This window comes from Eschscholzia californica, unplaced genomic scaffold (assembly GCF_041429995.1).
Source record: "Eschscholzia californica isolate CP2 unplaced genomic scaffold, dmEscCali1.0.p SCAF_3, whole genome shotgun sequence".
Lineage (NCBI taxonomy): Eukaryota > Viridiplantae > Streptophyta > Magnoliopsida > Ranunculales > Papaveraceae > Eschscholzia > Eschscholzia californica.
In genome coordinates, this window is record NW_028238420.1 from 21,538,863 (window position 1) to 21,546,326 (window position 7,464).

The window sequence follows — 7,464 nt, forward strand, 5'->3', positions numbered from 1 at the left end:
GACGAAACAACAACATAATGATGTATCATATATTTTTTTGACTTACTTACATTATCTTAACTAAAATTTTAACATTTCTCCAGCATTTATTTGATTCTCCTGTATTACTTAAATTAGGTTAACAACATTTTAAACATTTTTCTAAAATATTTTTTATTCTTATTACACGTAATGTTTTTACATTTTTATGGACAGTTATTCAACCATTGAATGGATTTCAATGACGCAAATTCTTATAATTGTTACCTTAAATGGAAAATAACTAAGGCAAATGTATGAGGTCCAATTTTCACCCACGTCGGTCAAGAGTTTGAGGGTGAGGTCTAAGCCTTCCGAGATGCTCTTGGTCATTACTCAACTAGTACAAAAAAAAGCTACAAATTTATAAATTCTATCTTGTTTCCAGGTATTTTACTAATTTTAACAACATAATTATATCTTAGAATAAATTTAATCTTGTTTTCATTCAAATGCATGTACACTGATATACATTTTGCTGACATTTTCAATATTCCTGTAGCATTTTATTGATTCTAACAGCATAATATGCGTTATTAAAAAAAAGTCATTAATTTTCTTGTAGCATTTCTTTGATTTAGCATATATTTTGACAACTCTACAAACATATTCTGAATTCTGAAGAATCCATCATATTTTTAAAAACATAAATAAGTTAGATTTAACTACAATACAAGTATATAGATTTCTTGCAAAGTTTTACATTTTTATTCTTTTACATAAATGCTTTCGTATCATTTAATATTTGTTTATTATGTAAATAATGTAAATAAACATGTTACCCGATCATGAAATAGATGTTAGAACAAAATTCTACTGCCTCTTACATTTCTTTTTCTTTTACATTGGTCCTATATTCACCCATATCGAACAAGCATTATATGGATATACTCAAAGATAATAAAAAAAATATTACCGACATCGTTGTGATATTTCTAACATTTCTGTGATATATTCTAGCATTTTTCATTAACACTCAACATTTTTAACGTATTTCACGATTTTGTACTAAAATTTAGAGTAATTAAAATTAAGAGAAACTCATTACAACATAATCCATTAGAAGAACTAATAATTGAAAGACTTTTTCCATTTATCCTTCAATTGATCAGTAACAACCAAGTTAATTCAACCCTCTTCCTTTGCGCTTGTATTGTTAAATCTTTTGCTAATATTCCGTGTGAAAAATGCTTATAGTTATATTCAACCACAAATTCATCTACGTGCAAAATCACATACAACCACAATCTTCCACAATCTCGTCAGTAAATTTGTAAAATATATTAGTGTTCAAAAAAGTATTTGTAATTCGTAGATTGATAAAATAAAATAAAGAAAAAAAGCCGAAATGTAAAACTTTACGGAAAATCTGTACAGTTCTATTACTGATAAAGTCATTTTGAGAGTAACGTTGTAATGTTTGTAAAATATTATATATTTTGTCAGAGTTTAGAAAGTGTTGATAAAATTTCCACAATTTATGAAAAATCAAAAATGCTAAAACAAATTTGAGGGTGTTGCCAGTGCATATACAAACTTGCTCATACAAAATTACAAAAAGCGTAAATGATTTTCTAGGTAAGTCAGAAAATTATAAAAAGTAAATATGCTGTTAGAATCAAGAAAATTCTATGATAACATACAAAATGTTTGTAAAATATCTAATTACTTTTCATGTAAATTTTCTGAAGAAAACAAGATTGTAGAGAAGAAACAGTTGGACAAGATCTGAAAGATTTTTTTTGAAGAAAAATATTGATATCCTACCTTCAAAAATAAGAATAACAAAACCATGCACGGTGCAACAATCTATCACTGAAAAAACAACGAGAATATGGTAAAAAAAAAAATTAATCCATTGAGCAACATGCTATTTCAGGTTTTCTCTAGGTGAAAACTAAAAAGCGTGGATGATTTTTCTCTGCGACTTCTCTAGGTTTTCTCTCGGTGAACTGAAGATGAGAGAGTTATAATAGATTTTTTTTGGGTAAAAAGATTATGGAAACATTCATTTAAAAGAATAAGACAACTTTTTGTAGGGATGAAAACTTCTTATTGAGGAATTATTTTCATTAACCTGAAAAGACATTTGTATCTTCTAATATAGGTAATTTTATTTAACCTGGGATAAGTTAGGTAATAGTAGAAGAAAGAGAGGTTAGACATGTAAATTACTCTTAATGGATTTAATTTCTCTGTGATTTTGGACCTAAGACTCATCTCCCAATTGGGACACCATTTCATTAGATTTTTTGAGTAAAAATAGAATTGTGTTTAGTAGCATTCTTTTTCACAAGAAAAACATAAAAATGATCAACTCTATAGGTTCCATCGGGTAAGTGTGAAAACAGTATTGGAGAACCCATTTTCGTAAAAAGGAAAAAAAAATTTATGGTTTGATTGGATTTAAAAAGGTAAGAAAATCGCTTTTTACCGGAAAAAATTGTTAGAAAATCGTCGGAAATATTTTACTATAAAAAGGTGGGAAAATCGTTTCCCCACTCAAATTATTTTGCGCCCTCTTTCCTCCCGAAGAACTCTCGCTCTCGTTTTCCCTTTGGCCGACTCCTCTCTTCTTCTTCCTTTCTCTCCATAAAATCCAAGAAGAAAACACAAATAATTATCGATCTCTCTTGCATTCTCTCTCTATCTCATCTCTCTTAATCTAATTTGATTTCTTATAAAGATCAAGAATCATCTCAAGATTAAAAGAATATTGATGGGCAAAATGATGACTTGGAATTTCTCTGCAACACAATTGATTCTATGAACCCTAGTTTTTCTACAACATATTGATTTAAGTATTCACATAATTGATTCTACGATCCCTAGATTAGCTACAACACAACTAATAGTAGCAAATAAGAAGTGAAAATAGAAACCCTAGTTTCTATGAACCCTAACTAATTCATGAAGAAAACCCAATCCCATTTGTGCTCCAGTCTTGTTCTTAACTGAGAGAGTAAAAGAGCGGAAGAAATGAGAGAAGACAACGAGACGAGATTCCTGATTTTGAGATGGGGATATTGTTCACGAAAAGGGGAAGACGAGGAAGATGAGATTTGGGAAGATGCTTTTTTCAATTTCCATGCAAGAGTTCTTATGTGTTTCCACACCCCTTTGAGACCTCGAAAAATGGACAAATTCCTTTTCTTAGGAACATATACAGAATTCGTCACTACAAAAGGAGGAACAGTACAAGAGAGAAAGACAAAGAGAAATGTTATATACACTTACCATTTTTACCTACCGCACTCACATCTCCTTTGACTTCAACAAAAATTACCTTAAATGTGAGTGTATATAACAAAAATGGTGAGTGCATTTAAAATTTCCCAAAGACAAATTCACAACATTCTAAGGGCACCCCATTAAAAACCAACAAATATCTTGCTTCTTAAAGGCACTCCTTAGAAATCTAATCTATAGCTTACTTTCTAAGCAATAATTCAGGGACTTAACTCAAATTTCGATTTTTATGCCAACTTGTCCAATTTGCTGACATGGCACGTCAGCAGATCGAACTCAACAGACTGCATTTCGGCTCAAATAGACTTTGGAATGACGCTATGCCCGACACGAATCCCGCCCAAATGACGTGTCGGACCATGATCTAGAGAGAGAAAGTAAAAAATTTCTCTCTCTAAATCTTAGCCCGACACGTCATCTCGCCGAGATTCGTGGCGGTCATTCTATCACGTTTGATAGACTTTTTGTTATCGAACACTTCAACATCATTTCACATGTCAAAATTTTGTCTTTCTTTCCCGTTAGAATGAAAATCATTTTCACATCCATGTTTTCACAGAATCAAACGGACCCCTAAATAATTACACGGTTATGGTACTTTCTTGTAACAACGGACGACCACCCCTCTCGCTTTTAATGGTTTAATATAGTTTTTCTCTTTATCTCTCTCAATGCTTTACAATCTTTGAAGATGAAAAAAAACTTCAATTAGTAGTTGCATACATTCTGGTACTGGGCAAAAATCTAATCGTTGTCTCTTTTCTTTTTTTTTCTCTCTCTCTCTCTCTCTCTCTCTCTAACAAAGGAATTCAGCAGAGAAAGTTTCTGTGAATATTCTTGAGAGAGAAGAGAAAAGAATATAACTCTTAATTAAGGTAGGGTAGATAAAGAAACTTGATCCACAACAGAGTATGGGTCGTACAAGTAACAACTGTATTGGACTCATAAACCTATTATCGTTTATAATCTCAATACCAATATTAGCTCTAGCAATAGTTCTAACATCACATCGATCAGCATTAGGAGGAAGAGCAGAAGATGAATGTATTATAACATTTGAAAAACCTTTTCTGGCTTTTTCAATTTTCATATTCATTATTTCGTTCTTAGGTTTGGTTGGGTCTTGCTGCAAAGTAATATCTCTGTTGCGGATTTATATGGCTCTTATGTTAATCCTCATGATTGGGCTCTTTTGTTTCACCATCTTTGGATTCGTGGTTACGCGAAGTAAAGTACCCCATGAAGGTCTGGTTATTCCTGATTTTGGAAATGAAAAACAGATGAATGATTACTCTCCATGGATGAGAAATCTTGTTCTTGATAGCCATAACTGGGACAAGGTCAAGAGTTGTGCTGTTGGTTCCGATCTTTGCCATGGCCTTCTTAATCACACATTAACTGAAAACTTTTTACAGGTTATATTTTTCTCAATTTATTATTGTTTTTTTTTTTTTTGAAAAAAGAAGATATACTTCATTCATAAAGTTCAAGTAGCAATACAACTTGGGAGGTTAAAACGATCCCAAAATTCAGTAGCATGGTTCAAGAAGGCATTATGTGCCAAGTTATGAAGTCATCCAAAAACAATTGGTTGCCAATTGTTGCTAGATTGGTTGCAAGATTGCCCCTCTCATGTGTCTAATCCCTCATTGCCAATTGATTTTAAGTTGGATAACCACAAACTTAACCATTAGTATACTGAATTTCTTGGTATGTTGTTCTAAATATGGACCTGAGGCCAACGATATTTTGCTGAGTAGAGTTTATTTTTCTTTTAACATCCGATTTTCGAAGATAAGTTTTCGTAACAAGTTCTTATACGAAATTGGTGATATGTAAAAGAGCAATACTACCTCCTTCTTTTGATCAAACCTATAATTTGTTGAGTAATGCTAGGGAACAAGAAAAACTAGGCAGATTCTAGACTGGAATACTGTATGGCTTACGGGATCAAAATCATCGGAAGCACGAATCACGACAAAAACCACCTAAAATTTCTGCCCATAAGCTACCTAGTTTTTCTTGTTCCCGAGCATTTCATATTTGTTTAGAATCAGTTATGTTTAGGACACAGGTATGTTCGGATGTATATAAGGCAAATGTGTGTCACCCCTTGGCCTAGATGCAAAACGGATCACTTTATTGGTGTATTGCACCTGCCAGATCGATATGTATTTGATATATCTTAAAATATATGACTACAAGTCTGTCAATTTCTTAGGGTTCATTAAACTAATTGTCAGACGGGGTTTGAAAAACTATGATGATTAGGATTTAGGGTACATATCTTATGCAGACATTGTTATTCATTTGTGTTAGATAAAACAAATGAGCTCGAGAAAAAACGAATGAGCACGAGAAATGTGTCGTGTTTATAAAGAAAAAAACCATTAGTATTTCGTCAAATAATATGCAAAATATAAACGATGAAAAGTTTATAAAAAAATCATAACGTGTGCCTGTTCTTAGAAAATCATATCATCTTTTACTTACAAGATTCATGTGTGTGGTGTGTGTTTTTCCTATTTCAGACTGCTTGTTGCATGCCTCCTATAGAATGTGGTTTCAAATATGTAAATGCAACTATTTGGCAAGTCCCTAAATCTGCTGCAGGTCTGACTGGGGACTGTGCTACTTGGAATAACAACCAGCAAACCTTATGCTTCAACTGTCGTACCTGCAAAGGAGCTATACTCGAAGGCCTAAATCAAGAAGGGAAGCACTTAGCTCTTACCAACATTCCGATCATCGTCTTTATCATGATAATCTATTGTATTGCAATTTGCGCCTTCAAGAATACTCGGGAAAAGTATAAAGGTTATGCCTACCCTTAAGAAATTAATATTTATCATCGAGACGAGATATCATTTTCAAATGCTAAAATCAACCCATTTTCTAAATGAACTTCATTGTAACATATACTTGTTTGATCTCGGCAAACATTGTATATAATTGTTATTTTGTTTGTGTATTTGCAGTTGTATCTTTTTTCATAGATCTAAAATTTGAAATATCTGTTATGGAAAATGTCAATGTTGTTATATGAGGCTCCATGGTGATCGTCGTTGTGATATAGTAATAGTGAAAAACAAAAACAAGAAAGTAGTTTGATATAATATTGGATTATTTTTCACACGACCTCTAGTTTATGACCAGTTTCCCGCCTATCTCGTAATTTATGGAAAATGTCAATGACCCCTTTTATATATTTTAATGAGTCAAACAAAACTTTATTTGTATTCCCCTTTCGTTTTTTCTTTAAGGATTTCTATTTTATTCTGTTAATTTATCTCGTCCAACTTTTCATATCCATCGTCATCTTATTTTCGTTCTCTTTCTAATATTACCTATTATCTTTCTCTTTTTTTCTCTTCTCTCTAATGGAGACCCTTAAAGTTAATATTTTAAAAGTTTGTCGTTAATGAGACCCTTAAAGTTAATATCCATCGTCATCTTATTTTCGTTCTCTTCCTAATATTACCTATTATCTTTTTCTTTTTTTTCCTCTTCTCTCTAATGGAGACCCTTAAAGTTAATATTTTAAAAGTCTGTCGTTAATGAGCAGAGTTGGATTTCTTCGTCATGATTAAAGGTTTATTCTTGAGGAATAGATCGATTTGTTCGTCATGAACAAACTAGATAAGTTCCTCATGAATAGAGATATGTTCTTGAGGAGTAAATCAAGATTTATTCTTCAATCAATGGAAGATTTCAAGAAAATTAAGTTTGAGAGAGTCTATTCGCGAGGAACTCCTCTATTCATGGCAGTTTCTAAAAATATTTTTTTTTTTTTGCTTTGAGGAAGTAAGAGAAACACAAGAAGGAGAGGAACATAAAAAATTTAAGCTTGCCAACTTTTAAAAATACTTTTTAGACTACTGGAGGAGGGAGTAAAATATAAATTATTATTTCTTTGTTGAAATTACAGGGGAAATAAAAAGGAAAAAACTACATTAAGAGAAGAAAGCAACGTAAGAGTGTAAATCATTCCAAATCCGTGCTTGGCTATGTTCACGACCCCATTTAGCGAGAGCCTCGGCCTTCGCGTTGCATTGTCTGGGTACATGGATGAAGATGATCTTTCCAAATTGTTGCTTTAGCATGAGGATTTCATGGATGTACTTTTTGGCCTGCCATTGGATGGGTTGACTTTGGCCTTCTATATGTCTGATGATATTAAGATTATCACTTTCAATG

General features: G+C 32.2%; 1 long non-coding RNA gene across 1 annotated transcript; it reads left to right on the forward strand.

Moving 5' to 3' along the window:
• Window positions 1-3,938: 3,938 nt before the first annotated feature.
• On the forward strand, window positions 3,939-6,308 carry LOC147549014 (uncharacterized). Its single transcript, XR_015238970.1, has 2 exons — window positions 3,939-4,682; window positions 5,799-6,308. It is a non-coding gene; the product is annotated as an uncharacterized LOC147549014 (long non-coding RNA).
• The last annotated feature ends 1,156 nt before the right edge of the window (window positions 6,309-7,464 follow it).